Below are 16,271 nucleotides of genomic sequence, written 5' to 3'. Positions count from 1 at the left end.
ATTACATGTTCAGAATTGCTTTATACAAAACTGTTCCCGACTCTGTATTTCTAGTGGATTTCATAAAGTATATCTATTTTAGTCAGAGAAAGTGGTTAGATGTTTTGGAAAGCTTAAGTATAGATATATAAAATCTTTAATCTTACCAGATCACACACTTCAAATCAACATTTCTTTAATTTTTCATTGAAGGTAATCAGCATATTAAAACATTTAGCAATTTAAATTCTTTTCAGAGATAAAAAGGATCAGTTTTGCTGTTAGGTGCTATGCGCAACGAGGTTTGGGAGTGGTATAGTTTGACTCCTCTCGAATTGGACAAAGTCTCTCTCATCTGCATTGCAACATGGCAGCATTCCCTCTTTCAAATTAGCACTGTATTTATAAACAATGAAATCCTGGCCCCTTTGGCATCAACACTGGAATCCCCATTGACTTAACTGGGGACAAGATTTTACCCTTAGCAAAGTAATTAACCCTTTGGGTAGCAGGGATACAGCACTTGCCCTTTAAGTACTCCAGAAAGTTTCTGTGCTGTGAAAGAAAGAATTAGATGTTTGTTGGTAAATGCTGATATCACCCTACACAATCAAATGGATAAAATATATTTCCCATTGATAATACTAAAAATTTACAGATAGGCAACATAAGAAAAATGCTGTTTGAAATTCCATCAGAGTTTAAGGATACTGACATTATATATTTTGGCCTGTGAGGCTGACCATTTTTATTTTAAAGATTATAAAGCTTTAATATTTTGAATTTCAACCTTGTCCAGTAGATTATCATTGTCATACATTCCTATAGTTTTGCATCTCCCCCAGTTTCCCACAAAGGCAAACATTTAAATCAATAGTAGTTGAAAAAGGCTTCGAACGCATCTTTTGCCCAGTTGTGAAAATTAAAAGAAATAACAATAGAAAAAATCTTTAATATACATATATATATGTATGTATTAGCATTTAGAAAAGAAAATTAAATGGAATTCAGCCAAACTTATATATAATTAGATTTGGAAGTCAAATGAAATTGAATGAAATCATAGCATACCAGAATATGGTAGAGTTCCAGATTTGTAGATTTTCAGCAGACTACCGAGGTGCTCTTCTGCCACAGGTGTACAGAACAGAAGCTGTTATTTCAAGTATCTTTCTGAGGTATTTATACTGTTTGTTCCATTAAGTTACGTTGCACTGTGTTTAAGCACCTCCCTAAAAGTCATAAGCACTAATCATGGGGAGGGGATTATCTGGAATGGGCAGGCTAGAGCAAGTTGAAGGTTTGCTTATTATTGCATTTCATTTGTTTTTGGTGAAACTATACTTGCCATGGTGAACGCTTTCTTAAATTATTTTATATCCTTTTTTTCAGGTTTGCAAGGTAATATTGGGAGAAGGTTAAACTTATGGTATATGTGTGGTAGATGATGTTACTTTTTAAAAATGGATTTTCTGTATCCATCTGTAAGGAAATACACTTTCATAAATTCTGAACTTCTTGCTATTTTTGTAAAAATAATGAGGAGTCCTGTAGCACCTTAGAGACAAATGGATTTAGTAGGCCATAAGCTTTTGTAAGTAAAATCCACATCATCAGATGACATGGAGTAGAAATATAAAGGCAGGAATATTTGTAAAAAATTACTGCAAAAGAAAGATGTTACTATCCAATGTAAATTATGACATAAGTCAGGGTGTTTGTGATCATTCAGCATAGCTAGTGGGGAGATGTGAATGTCCACCAAGGAGAAGCTGCACTTCTAGACTGTTAATCACTTCAGATCCTTATTGAGGTCTAATTGCCTGGGTTTGAATTTGGAAATGTGCTTCAGCTGTTTCCAGTTCATCTGATGAAGTGGGTTTTACCCATCAAAGCTTATGTCCTAGTAAATCCATTAGTCTTTAAGGTGCTACAGGACTCCTTCTAGTTTTTACAGATACAGACTTACAAAGATACCCCCTCCCCTGTGACTTTTTACTCTTTGGTGAGTGGTAACTTTCAGGAGTTAGCTCATTGAAGTCAATGGACACTACTTTAGTGAGTGATTGTTCACCAGTGTGTGATGGAGGGAGCTTACAATATGTCACTTTTGTGTTAATTAGTGATTTCTACACTTCTGGCACCATCTGAGCCACTTATTTTGCTTGTGTATAAAAATGAGATTGAAGAAGTAAATTAGTGGAAAGTACAGTAAACTCTTCCATATCTGGCATTCTATCACTCAGAACTCTCAAAATGGCATTTTAACCATAAGTAAATTTTACTTACATTTTCCATAAGTTCAGTATAGTGAAAGTAACTACAAATAAATACAGCAAATACAGTGTAAGTTTACAGTGTACAGTAATACTGTTGTTGGTAAATAAAGTAATATGCATACATTTTTGTTTGTTTTTTAATATCTAATCTTGTATTTCTTTAGTCTTATTCATTGCTAGGTATACCTCTCTATCATACAGAATATTTGAATTTCCGGCAACCTCCTGACCCCGGGCCTGCCAGATATGAAAGAGTTTACTGTATCTGCATTGTATTTCTGTTTTGTTCTATGTATGTAAATCATATCAAATAAGTAGTTCACATATGGCGATTGTTTATATGCAATAAATTGTTAATTCATAAAGAAACTTGAGTTATGCTATGTAATAACACTATTTCTGTTTCTGTTACACTTTGTCTTATTAATGTATTGAAAAACTTGATTTGTTAGCATACTGAAAAAATCAGATAAATGTTACACAAGCTTACATTTATTTTTTCGGGATTCTTCTATATGCAGTACATTGCATTTGTTTCAGATTTCTGGTTAAATGTAGTGTTGCTTACAGTGCATTATAGTGAGTGCCACAAAGTTCCTGTTCAATGGCTTTGGCTTATTATGCTTAACCCATCATTAATTTATTGTATTGGGTCAAACTTCCATTTAAAATAATAGAATCATAGGGCTGGAAGGGACCTCACGAGGTCATCTAGTGTAGCCACATGCTTCAAGCAGGATCAACCCCAACTAAGTCATCCCAGCCAGGACCTTGTCAAGTGGGGGCTTAAAAACTTACAGGGAAGGAGAGTCCACTAGCTGTCTAGGCAACGCAGTCCAGTGCTTCACCACCCTCCTGGTGAAGTATTTTTTCCTAATATCCAACCTACACCTTTCCCTTTTTAACTTCAGACCATTGCCCTTGTTCTGCTATCTGACACCACTGAGAATATCTCTATTCAAAGTACAGTTTCGTATTGTCCATACTAAGATTCCATTGGAATAACTTTTATTATAGTGACTTTTTTCTGCCTATTACAACCTTGTTAACTTGGTAAACAGAGACCAATAGTCTCACAATACTTCAGCCCCATTGTTATCATTCATCAGTATCAGATACCAGGCAGTAAGTTTCAGTTCCTAAATCATTCATGGTTCAACTTCAAAAACATGACATAAAAGCGGAAATAATACAAACACAAAGAAAATGACCTTCTGAACACAGTGTTAATCTACAAAGTGAAATGTAGCATGAGTGCTGCATTTTAAAAGTATTACCAATAGCAGTTAAATATGAACATTTCTGAAAGATCTGTACATTTATAAATGATCAGTAGATTGCATTATGTTGCAGTGCTGATTGACCTTCATGTTAATGCAAATGGATGTAGGCATGGATGGATTTGAGGCCTGATTCATGGATATGTCAGATGCTGCTTATATTTCTGTGGACTGTAGCCCTCTAAATCTGTGGAGGTTATTGAAAAGCAAATACAAATAAAAGTAATTATTGTTAACTGGAGCCAAATATTTCTCATTTAATTAACTTCATCCATTTTGTGGAGGGAGTGGAAGCTCTCTGATGGCCTTTCATCAGGGACATGAGAAGGGGCTGCATGGCTGTGCCATCTTCCTTATATACACCTTCTCCAGGTTGGCACAGAAGAGTGTTCCCTGCCAGCCTGGGCAGTAACTACTAGATGTATGATTCTGACATTACATAGATTTCATTTCATTTCATCAACAAATAAATTCATTGACTAGGGATCTCATGCCTGGTAGGCACAGATAGACTGCTGTAGTGTTGGGCGTTCATGAGTCAGTGGCCCTCCTGAGTGGCCCTCCTTCATCTCAGTGGGTCACAGGATTGTTGTAACTAAGATGGTCTCTTGGGGTAGGGTGGGTTTGCTAACTCCTTTTGCATATCTAGAATTCTTGTGGGGGGAGGGTCCGACTGAACTGTAGCGGTACTTTGATTGAATGCAGAGGGAGCATATGACTCTCACAGTCAATGTTGCATGCAGTCGCCACACACCTCATTTCATGTGCCCTTGCTTTATGTGTGTATCACTTTAACAATACTAGTCGGAAAAAACAAACACTAAGGCTATGTCTACATTTGCCCTCTTCTTCAAAGACTGGAGATCGGAGAATATTAATGAAGTGCTGTGATGAATATGCGGCACTTCATGAGGCTAATTCTCCCCATGGCAACTTCGAAGTATCAGGCTTCAAAGTGCTGGCATGTGTGTAGCTGTGCGCACTTCGAAGTACCTGTGCTACTTCAAAGTGCCTTTACTCCCCAGAATTTTACTCCCCAAAACACTTTTACTCCTCAGAGTGCCTTTACTCCCCAAAACTCTTCATTAGTATTCTCCGATCAGGCTGATTACCACAAGGGCAAATGTAGATATATCCTAAGAGAAACCAGTGCTAAGTGTTAACCAGGACTGCGCATGGCTACCAGTAAACATAATATCTCACAGGCCATTTAAAGAATCCCAGTGGGCTGCATGCTGGCTGCAGGTTGCATGACAGGACTGCAGCCATCATTCCAAAGACTGGACAAACTGGCTGTGAAAAGGCTGCAGCACAGTTGCATGGCCTACACGCCACTGAAAGCCACTTACAGTGAGTATGTGTTCAAATCATTGTTCTCTGCCCAGGTGATTTCAGTTCTAGGGGGGAAAAATAGGATTTTCTGACAAATATCCTGAAACTTAATTTATCGTGCTTTTAAAAATCAAACAAACAAATTCCCACAATGGACCAGCTAGTCTGTTATTCTGTTTCCATCAGTGTCAGTACTCTTTTGAATATCTACTGTTGTAGTGAATAAAGGTCATGTTTGATGTAGTAAGTTATCTTACGTAGTATTATGTAGTATTCTACTTTTTCATAGTTGCCCTCAGATAGTTTTCTGTTCCATGTTCATGAGAAACTCTCTTCTAGAATATGTCACCCTTCACAATTATTCATCTATTCCTTATTAAGCCTGGGTTTATAACTAGGTTGGAGATTTTCAGAGAAGCCATACTTCCGAGTTGATAATTCTTTGCTTATAACTTTCAGAAAAGCTAAATTTTGACTGTAGTTGTCTCTCAGTTAGTTTATCTGTAAATCCAATGTGAATCCACTCAGCCACTCTTTGAGTTATGCACCCAGAGCACAAGCATGAACAATTTATTTTTCAGATGTTAAAATAGGTAAAAACTTAAGACCATTTTTTCAGGTTATTCCAAAAATAGTTTTGTTTTAAAATTTCAGCTATACTAAGTAGGTAACCCTCAATGGAAAATGTTGCCAATCTGATAATATTGGCTTAAGAAATAGAAGTCACGGACTTCTGACTATAGTCTTGTAAACATAAAACTTACTGTTTCCCTTGCTAATTTTCAGACCAAGGCATAATGCCCCCAAATAGGTACACTCTGCTACAAAAGTAATGTACACTCACATTTACCTGACAGTCTCGTTTCCTTTCATCCAACCTTACCAAGAGGATGAATAATTTCTGTGTGAACACGTGTAAATAAGGACAGTCGTAAGGTCAGGAGATATATATGCACACATCTGTTGAGTTTAAATTAATGCCAGACTCCACCCGGGAATGTTGCCTCCTGGAGTTGTTTGGTTTAGGGTTTGGTTTTGTTTTTTGTGGTGGTGAGAAGCTGAGGTGGGTTTGTGGTTTTTCTTCTTTCTCATGTTTCCCCTACTTCTGTGGGATTTCTCAGTGTGCACAGTCATGCCAGGATTTACCCACAAGCATGCATATGAAGCATGGGCTTCCATATATATGCACACACTTGTGTATGTCTATACACAGTAACAGCACATTAAGTAAACACCCCTATGTTTATTTGAACTCCTGATCATAAGGACTGGACACTTAAATAAACTTAATGTGTATTTGAAAATTTGTATTCAAATACAGGTGTTTTTTTATTAACAAAGAAGTCTTTAAAATAACAACTGAAATGTTTGAAAAAGAAATAATTTTATTGCACTATAATATTCCCCAGTTTTCAGTAAGAATAAAATTTATATTTCCCTGGATAACCAGAAGTCATTATCAGAGAACTGTAGTTGCTTTTAAATTGGACATATAGATGTAATTATACCAGGTAAATTTAATCATTGATTTAAATGACAATTTTAGCTACCCCCAAGAAACCATTGTTTTAAAACAAGCTACCAAAAAGCTGAGTGGATAAAAGTAATTATCTGTGATACGTAAATACCTCAGATGCTTGAATAATATGGTATGAAGTTGATATAATACTTAAGTAGAGATGGGAAAGAAAACATTTTTGTTATTGTTGGAGTGGACCAGAGTTTTTCATCAAATGTCAGGCATTTGCAAAAACCTGAGTATTGGGTAGGTTATTCTATAACCCCCGGTAAAGTCTTCACCTAATTTCTTCACATAAAATTTTAAATTGCAAATTGAGCATTTTATTAAACCCAGAGTTGTGACTTATTTTTTGTTAGGGTCTAGATTTCTTGGTCAAGGTATAGTCTAGGTAGGGTGGCTATATCTCCCCCGGCCAAATATGGGACATGGGGAATGACCCCCATCCTGGCCAAAACGGGACGGATTGTTACCCTATCTGAGGCATGGGGAACAGGGCTGCTGCCCTGCCAGTGAAGTTCCTGGCTTCCCTGAGCTGTGGGTGGTAGCTCACACCTCTGCACAGGTCCAGATCCCAGCTGCCCGGTCTCGGGGAAGCTGGGCTGCTTTGGCTCCAAAACCCTGTGGCTCCAGTCCAGTCGCTGCCAGCTCTGCCTCCAGCTCCAGCAGCCCTCTCCAACCCCTTCCCCTCTGCTGGTCCCAGCTCCTGCTCCAGCCTCTGCAGCCGGCTCAACCCCTCATGGTTCTGGCTCCAGTGGTCCTGCTGTAACCCTTCCCCCACCCTGCCCCAGCTCCCACTCCAACCTCTGCAGGCTGACTCAACCCCCCATGGCTCCAGCTCCAATCCTGGTTCCCACTCCAAGCCCCGTAGTCCCAGCCCCTGCTCCAGCCCCCACCACCCAGGTCCTGGATCCAACCCCACTGAAGCCCCAGTTCATGCCCCCCCCCGCCGTGTCTCTGACCCCAACTCCAGTGGCCCTGGCTCAGCTCCAGCAAGGCGGCAGCTGAGCTGCCATGCGGTCTGGCTCCCAAGTCCCGGCTCCCCCAAGTGGGGGAAGCCAGTAAACCACTGTGAAATATGGGGCAATTAGCCCCTATTGCAAAATAAATTTGGATGCCAGAACGGCACCCAAAACATGCAGCCGTCCCGCCGAAAACAGAATGCCTGGTCCCCCTAAGTCTAGGTGCAGACCTTGACTAGAATAATGGTACTCATTGGAGAAAAGAATAAGATTTTGGGAGCTTTTGAAAAGCATGTGACAGTCCAAATTTAACCCACACTGTACTTATCGACTGCCCCATTCTAGACTGTCAATAGAGTCAATACTTTTAAACTAACAAAATATAAATATTTTCAGCCTAGGGCTCTTTTTGTCACAATGTTAAAGCCCTTTCTTTGGTTAAAGATGCAGGATGCATCTCTTAAATCTGGTACTTTCTTGTCCAGCAATGTCTGTGGTTCATTCACTTATCCTGTCTGCAGACTGGTATATCGTTTACTTTAAGGAAAAGGGAAGAAAATGTGGAAGTTTCTTGTCAAAATATTGGCAGCACATTTCTGGCGAAAGCTTGGGAGAATGTTGAGGGAGTGCACATGTCATGATATAACTGAATAAGTTAAGGACTTGAAGTAGTTTTTAGCACTGTTTCTGCTACTTTGAGCATGTTATGCCTTCTAATTTAAAATGCAGACTAGCCACTTGGAAATGTGTGTGTGTATGTGTGTGTGTGTGTATATATATATATAAGTTTTCTGGGGGGAGAATTTATTTACGTAACTAATTGTAAAATAAATAGGATTTTTTCCGTTCTTGAATGCATCCCTTCTTTTGCAGATGCTAATGGAGGCTTGGCTAAGTAAATCTTGCAGGACTATATTGTCTTATCCATTTTTAAAGCAGAACTCACCCTTTAGTACCAAGAGAGAGTCTGTTAAAAATAAGAGACTGTATTAACACGTGGGTTGGTATTTGCCATTTTTTTAGATTCATGTCACTAATATTTATAATGGTGGTGAAATAAATGTCCTGCATTCAAGCTCATGTGGAAAGGTGGTAGGAACTGAATACTTGGCTAGTGGTCATTTATTTGGTCATGTAAAGTAACTTTTGACCATAACATTCCTTTTTATCATAAGATTATTTTTAACTAGGCACTGCCATTTATGTATTTTTACAGTATTTCTGCTAACTCAGTTTACTTTCATTTGTGCCAAATAACCAGTATATGGCATTAGGAAATACTTTTAATAGTCCTATAAATATAACTCAGTGATCTGAGTTTACTGATCTCCAGGACTCTGAGGGTTATTGCATTATTATTTAATTATAGTAACAATGCCCAGAGCCCACTGTTTGGATTTCAGCCCCATTCTACTAGGGATTATATAGACATATGATAAGAGACTGTTACTATCACACAAAAGTTTGTAAAATATATAAAATGCAGCAAGAAGGTAGAGAAAACTATATTCAAGAACATGCTTTTCAGTACCTTTGGACACTGCTGCTTGCAAGCTGATTTTTTGGCAGTGCTGATCAAATTGGTGATTGGGGTGGGAGTTAATATCAGATTTGTTGATCTCAGTGAAGATTTTCCATTTTTTATTTTTTTTAAATAAGACTTAAAAAGATGCACATTGTTCAAGTATCTAGTATCCCTAGCCCCAAGTTTTAATCATTGTTACTCTGATCCTCAGTTCCTCAATAAGACCTCAGCCTGATGCCATCAACATTCGCACAAATTTAACGTTAATAGAACTACTTACATATATAGTTACTCACTTGCAAAAACATTGACTGATCCAAGTCTCAAACTGGCACATAAATGATAAGATTTTTGAAAGCACCTGCAATCTAAAGAGCTCTGGTCACTTTTGAAAATGAGACTTTTATCAGTTAGGGGTGTAAAAACACATAACTGACACAAGTTTCACTGCAGGCGATCCTCCTGTCTGTATAGCAAGTACTTCTGGTTGGAGGGAGGTTTCATTTGCCAACTGGAGAGCTGCCTGCTGCTGGCAAAGAGCGGCTACAGAGGAGATCTTACAGTGGCACTGTAAGGTCAATAAGCATACATATAGCCAAAGGTGCATTTCAAAATTTCAGACACCATCTGCCCCTTCAGATTTGGAGACTTGTTGTCAGTGCATGGATCCAGTACATCTGATTATTATTTCAGAAATAAAATCCTCTTGTCAGCGTTAAGATGTGAATAGCACTCAGGAAAGTATGCTGCTGCATTTTAGGTTTATCTAGTGTCTACTTTTTTCCCAAGGGAATCACGGATTTATTTTGTCCTTCCTCTCTGCGCTGGTAGGCCAAGTTCTTATATTACCCATGCTCAAGAGAGGTCTGAAGTAGGAAGTGCATTTCAAGAGAGAGAAAAATCTCAGCCTGCTCCCTTCTAGGTGAAGAAGGTCAAGCTACTTCACACATCTGTGGAGATACACACCTCCTGAAGCTGGAAGGGACCTCAGGAGGTCATTGAGTCCAGTCCCCTGCCCTCTTGGTAGGATCAAGCACACTCCCTTTTTTGTATTTTTTAAGTCTGTTTTCCCCAGATCCCTAAATGTCCCCCTCAAGAATCAAGCTCACAACCCTGGGTTTAGCAGTGCAATACTCACATCACTGAGCTACCCCTCCCCTGACTGAGCTACTTTGTTTTTCACCACCTAATTAGGGAACTCTCACATCAGTTGTCTGAAAACCTAGTAGCTAAAAATGAACTATTTGGCAAAGTGTACCTATCATAGCAGGTAGCAAGCCTTCTGAATAGTGACATTCATTGGATTTATTACATGCTTTAGTTTTGTCAACTGGCATAAGTCTGAGGAGAGCTTTGTATTTAAAAACAGGCGCTGAAATAAAAACATCTTGGGTTCAAGACTTTCACTTAGGGTCAGAACAAATAAATATTGTCTGAGTTTATTTTAAAAATAGTTTTTAAAACAGAAAAGTCTAACATTTTTAATACTGCTTTATTTTCTTATGTTCAAACATGTGGAATTTATTCATGCAAAATTCTCCAGTAAACTTAGGGAACGTAATTTTACACCATCAGTGCTAGTCCTGTGTGAGAATATTCCATATTGTAATAGTGTGATATATAAAGAAAAACACCCTTCCTCTCTCAGCATTGCCAGCTCCAGCCAGACAAAACCAATGAGTTGAGCCCAAAAGCTCATGAGACTGGGTTAAAAGTCAGGAGATTTCAAAAGTATTTGGAGATCTCATTTGCCCTTCAATTTTTTCTGCCTGTGTAGAATTGTGTTTTAAAGCATTTGTCTGGGACCACGAAGGCAAGAAACATGTATTTTTTGTTTATTTGAAAGGAAAGCTGAGATTCTCTTTCATTAACATAATTCTGGGGTCTAAACCTTTAAGAAAACCTCCAAATAGCATTAGACTTCCAATCAGATTGTAAGCATTGGAGATGCTTTACCCTGCACAAACAAATCTCTTCTGGGGAGAAGATGAGAGCAAGCACAGGTGACAGATGTAAGCAATGTCACCTAATGCACTGGTGGAACTGTGATGAGGGCACCTACAAAAGTAGTTTAATGAAAGATGCGTATAGGTGAGCAGTGGAACAAACTGCAGTGCTGCTAGGAAAAGCAGGGCTGCCAGATTAGAAGAGCCTTTAGTTTTGCATATTTGGACATCTTGAACCAGTGACTCTCAACCTTTCCAGACTGCTGTAATCCTTTCAAGAGTCTCATTTGTCTTCCATACCCTTTTTAAAGAAGGGTTTTTTTTAAAAAAAAACTACTTGCTTACAAAATCAGGTGTAAACATATAAACACATCACAACACTCTAGTACTGAAAAATTGCTTCCTTTCTCATTGTTCCACAATTCTTAAATAAATCTAATGACATTTAAATACTGTACTTGCAGTTTAGTATACGATATATTGAGCAGTATAAACAAGTCATGGCACTGACCTCACAAGTACTTTTTATACAGTTTGTGGTAAAATTAGGCAGATATCTAGATGACATATAAAAAAACCACCCCTGCTCTCTCAGCATTGCCAGCTCCAGCCAGACAAAATTCATGAGTAGAACCCAAAACCTCATGAGACTGGGCTGAAAAATCATGACATTTAAAGAATCATAGAATGCTAGGACTGGAGGGGACCTTGAGAGGTCATTGAGTCCAGCCCCCTGCCCTCATGGCAGAACCAAGTACCATCTAGACCATCCCTGATAGACATGTATCTAAACTGTTCTTAAATATCTCCAGGGATGGAGATTCCACAACCTCCCTAGGCAATTTATTCCAGTGTTTTACCACCCTGACAGCTAGATACTTTTTCCTAATGTCCAACCCAAACCTCCCTTGCTGCAGTGATATTCAGTGATCTTTTCATTTGCCCTTCTGTTTTAAGATCTCTGCATAGCCCCAGGTCTATGTATATTGCCAGTTGAAAACCAGTGCCCTAAATCTCCTGGAAAATACTTCAGATGTCCAAAAAGAACTCATGCTAAAAAAAAAAAAAAAACAAAAACCCAGGGCTTTTGGTTTTTTACTATAGCTTTTTCCCATCTCAAAATGCATTTATCAAAAGATTAGCAAACACAATAACTATGAGTAGATAAACAGAATAGCCACTCTGCCATTTGCAGTAGCATGCGCACAGTTTTGACGAGACGAACTTACTGAGAAAAGGGATGATGGGCAATTTTATTGTGTATTTTTAAATCTTCGTGAAACTGGCATTTGATTTTAAATTTGCATAAATGGATAGAGTGGGCTTCCCTGTAAAGCTTCATTCTTCTATCACAATGCAGTCCATATTGCCTAAAGAATTTATGCATTGCAGAGAGCAATGAATCCAAGTTTTAGAACTTGGTGGGCTTCTGGATTTCTTGATTTCTGCCAGCAAAAAAACAGGTTTCTGGTTCCTGGGGATGGAAAATCTGCTGAAGAAGATCCTCGGTGATACACAGTTCTTGGAACCCCTCTCTGCCAAGGGTCTTAATCTGTCTAGGATAATAGTAGAACTTCAGTGATACCATCCAGCTGGGGGCAACGCCAAGATGTGTGGGAGATAATTTGATTGATCATCCAACAAATGCATCTAAAAACTCAGACTGCATATTTTAAAGCTGTCCTTGTCTTTCTTTGATTGGATGATAATAGTGTAAACACGACTGCTTTCTGCTTGGGCTAATCACTATCTTTCAAGTATCAGAGAGGTAGCTGTGTTAGTCTCTGGCTTCAAGAACAGCAAAAAGTCTTGTGGCACCATATAGACTAACAGATATTTTGGAGCACAAGCTTTCGTGGGCAAAGACCCACTTCATCAGATGCATGAGTGGGGTGGTGGTTTCAGAGGATATTTAAAGAGTGGGGTCCAAGTAAGAGGGAGGGCCAGAGATGACAAGGTCTATTCAGCAAGGTGGAAATGGCCCAGTATCAACAGCACTTATCAAAAGAGGAAAAAACAAGTCAGATCAGACAGGGGGATGCGAGCCATTGTCAGCATCTAATGGGGAGCAATCAACACCCAAAGCAGAGAAACTGTCTTTGTAAGCTGTGAGCCACTCCCAGTCTCTGTTTAATCCATGGTTAATGGAGTCAAATTTGCAAATAAATTGCAGCTCAGAGATTTCTCTCTCCATTTGATTTCTGATTTTTTTTGTTTCAGAACTGTCACCCTTAAATCTGCCACTGAGTGTCCAGGGAGATTGAAATGCTCTCCCACAGGCTTCTGTACATTACCATTCCTGATGTCTGATTTATGTCCATTTATTCTTTTACAGAGAGACTGTCCAGTTTGGCCAATGTTAATTGCAGTGGGGCATTGCTGGCACATGATGGCATATATTATATTAGTAGATGTGCAGGTAAAGGAGCCCCTGATGGTGTAGTTGATGTTAGGTCCTGTGATGATGTCACTGGTGTAGATATGTGAGCAGAGTTGGCAGCGAGGACTGTTGCAGGGGCTGGTTCCAGGCCTAGAGTTACTGGTTTGTGATTTGCAGTGGCTGGTGAGGATTTGTTTAAGGTTGGCAGGCTGTCTGTAGGTGAGAACAGGCCTGCCTCCCGAGGTCTGTGAGAGTGAAAGATCATTGTTCAGGATGGGTTGCAGATCACTGATGATGCGCTGGAGAGGCCTTAGGTGGGGGCTGTATGTAATGGTCAGTGGTGTTCTCTTGTTTTCCTTGCAAGGCCTGTCTTGTAGCAGGTGGCTTCTGGGTACCCATCTGGCTCTATCAGTCTGTTTCCTCACTTCCTTAGGTGGGTATTGTAGTTTGAGGAAAGCTTGGTAAAGGTCTTGTAGATGTTTGTCTCTGTCTGATGTATCAGAGCAAATACGGTTGTACCTTAGTGGCTGGCTGTAAACAATGGATCGTGTGGTATGCCCTGGATGGAAGCTGGAGGCGTGTAGATAAGCGTAGCTGTCTGTGGGTTTTCGGTATAGAGTGGTATTTATGTGACCGTCGCTTATCTGCACAGTAGTGTCCAGGAAGTGAATTTCTTGTGTGGACTGGTCCAGGCTAAGGTTGATGGTGGGGTGGAAACTGTTGAAATCATGGTGGAACTCTTCAAGAGCTTCCTTCCCATGGGTCCAGATGATGAAGATGTCATCAATGTAGTGCAGGTAGAGGAGGGGCGCTAGGGGACAAGAACTGAGAAAACGTTGTTCCAGGTCAGCCATAAAATGTTGGCATACTGTGGGGCCATGCGGGTGCCCATAGCAGTGCCACTGATTTGGAGGTATAATTTGTCCCCAAATCTGAAATAGTTGTGGGTGAGGACAAGGTCACAAAGCTCTGCCACCATTTGTGCCTCGGTCTCATCAGGAATAATGTTCCTAACAGCTTGGAGTCCATGTTCATGTGGGATATTGGTGTAAAGGGCCTCTACATCCATGGTGGCCAGGATGGTGTTTTCAGGAAGGTCACCAATTGATTGTAGTTTCCTGAGGAAGTCGGTGGTATCTCAAAGAAAGTTGGGGGTGCTGGTAGCATAGGGTCTAAGTAGAGAGTCCAAATATCCAGACAATCCTGTGGTTAGGGTGCCAATGCCTGAGATGATGGGGCATCCGGGATTCCCAGGTTTATGGATCTTGGGCAGCAGGTTGAACAAACCTGGTTTGGGTTCAAGGGCTGTGTCTGTGTAAATCTGTTCCTGTGTTTTTATAGGGATGGTCTTGAGCAGATGCTGTAGTTTCTTTGTGTATTTCTCAGTGGGATCCTCGGACAGAGGCCTGTAGAATGTGGTGTTGAAGAGTTGCCTGGCGGCCTCCTTTTGGTAGTCTGTCCTATTCATGATGAGAACAGCGCTTCCCTTGTCAGCCTCTTGGATGACAATGTCAAAGTTGTTTCTGAGGCCGTTGATGGCATTGTGTTCTGCACGGCTGAGGTTATGGGGTAAGCGATGCCGCTTTTCCACAATTTCTTCCTGTGCACGTCGGCGGAAGCATTCTATGTATAGATCCAGTTTGTCATTTCGACCACCAGAGGGAGTCCACGAGTTCAGTGCGTGCTCAGAACTCTGGTGCCAGAACTGGTAAACCAAGCCCCTAATGGGGATTTTCAAGCTTAAGACCTTCTGACTCAAAGGTGACATTTCTACTTTTGAGGCCGTTTTGCCATATTAGTCATCAGGCAAATGGTATATATTTATATATATTAGGTCCATTAATGGCTGTTAGCCAGGATGGGTAAGAGTAAGGAATGGTGCCCCTAGCCTGTTTGTCAGAGGCCGGAGACAGATGGCAGGAGAAATCGCTTATTACCTGTTCAGTCCACTCCCTCTGAGGCACCTTGCATTAGCCACTGTCAGCAGACAGGATACGAGGCTCGACTGATCTTTGGTCTGACCCAGTATGGATGTTTTTATGTTCTTATATCACTGACTCTAGCACAAGCAGCAGGAATTTTTATCTTTTTACTACACATCAGAACAGGAATTATTAAATAAAATTTATTTACCACATGTATGCGCAAAAAAATTCCAGATGTAAAAGTAGGTCATGTTTTAATTACACAGTTAGCTTTGTATTGCAAATTTTTATTGTAGAATTTCTCATACATTTCAGCTTCTGAATTTCATTCTGAGAACAGTATGACCAATATCTTCAACTTAGAGTTTGAAAAACAAATGAAGAAAATAAATCCACATACTTCTGATTGTGATTCACAGCTCGCTTTCAGCACATCACCAGAAAAATTTCATGGGGAAAAGGAACATTATAAATTTCTGTTTACTGGCAGAAACATTTTGCTTTTCATTTTGTGTTCAGCAAGAAAACTTGGAATAAACTGTTGCTGAGATGCTGCAATATGTGGCTGATTCCTTTGGGAAACACAAGTATACAAAACTGGTGGGAATATTCTCTCTTTTGGACTCTATACAGGCCATTTCAGAGAGACCAATAAACCCATAACCACAGGATTCCTCATGCACATGTGCAGGCCGCCAGCTTGTCTGCCCAGTGAAGAAGGTCCCATCGGTGGTGGTATAATATTTATTGTTCACTCCATTGCTGTATGTTGTTGATTTATGTACAGCTTCAAGTTGGTGTCAGTTGTGCGGATTATGAGATTCTCCTAACAAATGAGCATGTCTCCCTTTCTGTGGCAGCCTTTCCTTCTCACTTCTTCCAATAACTGTATATACAGCAGTTCTCTAACCAATGTGCTGTCTGCCCATCTCGAGAACTGAAATGACCCCAGACCTTCCACAGCTGGCCTGCCAGAAGCATTAGAGGCAGGTCCCATAATGAATGTTGGGCCTCGTGTCTCTGACTCCTCATCAAATGGATGAGTATGACATATACATGTGAGCACCACAAGAGCCTGAGAATATTGCCCTTCTCATTGATGGACACTAAAATGCTTAAGGTTGTTGTGGTTAGTATCCAATTG

The 16,271-nt window shown here is 40.0% G+C and overlaps 1 protein-coding gene across 1 annotated transcript in view; it reads left to right on the top strand.

The window, feature by feature from the left end:
* The window catches only part of NT5DC1 (5'-nucleotidase domain containing 1), a 236,584-nt gene that overhangs the window by 60,995 nt on the left and 159,318 nt on the right, over positions 1 to 16,271 (top strand). The gene's annotated exons all lie outside the window — the stretch shown is intronic.

The sequence above is a fragment of the Carettochelys insculpta genome, chromosome 3 (genome assembly GCF_033958435.1).
Source record: "Carettochelys insculpta isolate YL-2023 chromosome 3, ASM3395843v1, whole genome shotgun sequence".
In the NCBI taxonomy this organism is placed as follows: Eukaryota; Metazoa; Chordata; order Testudines; family Carettochelyidae; genus Carettochelys; species Carettochelys insculpta.
This window is presented reverse-complemented; position numbering and strand designations above follow the sequence as displayed.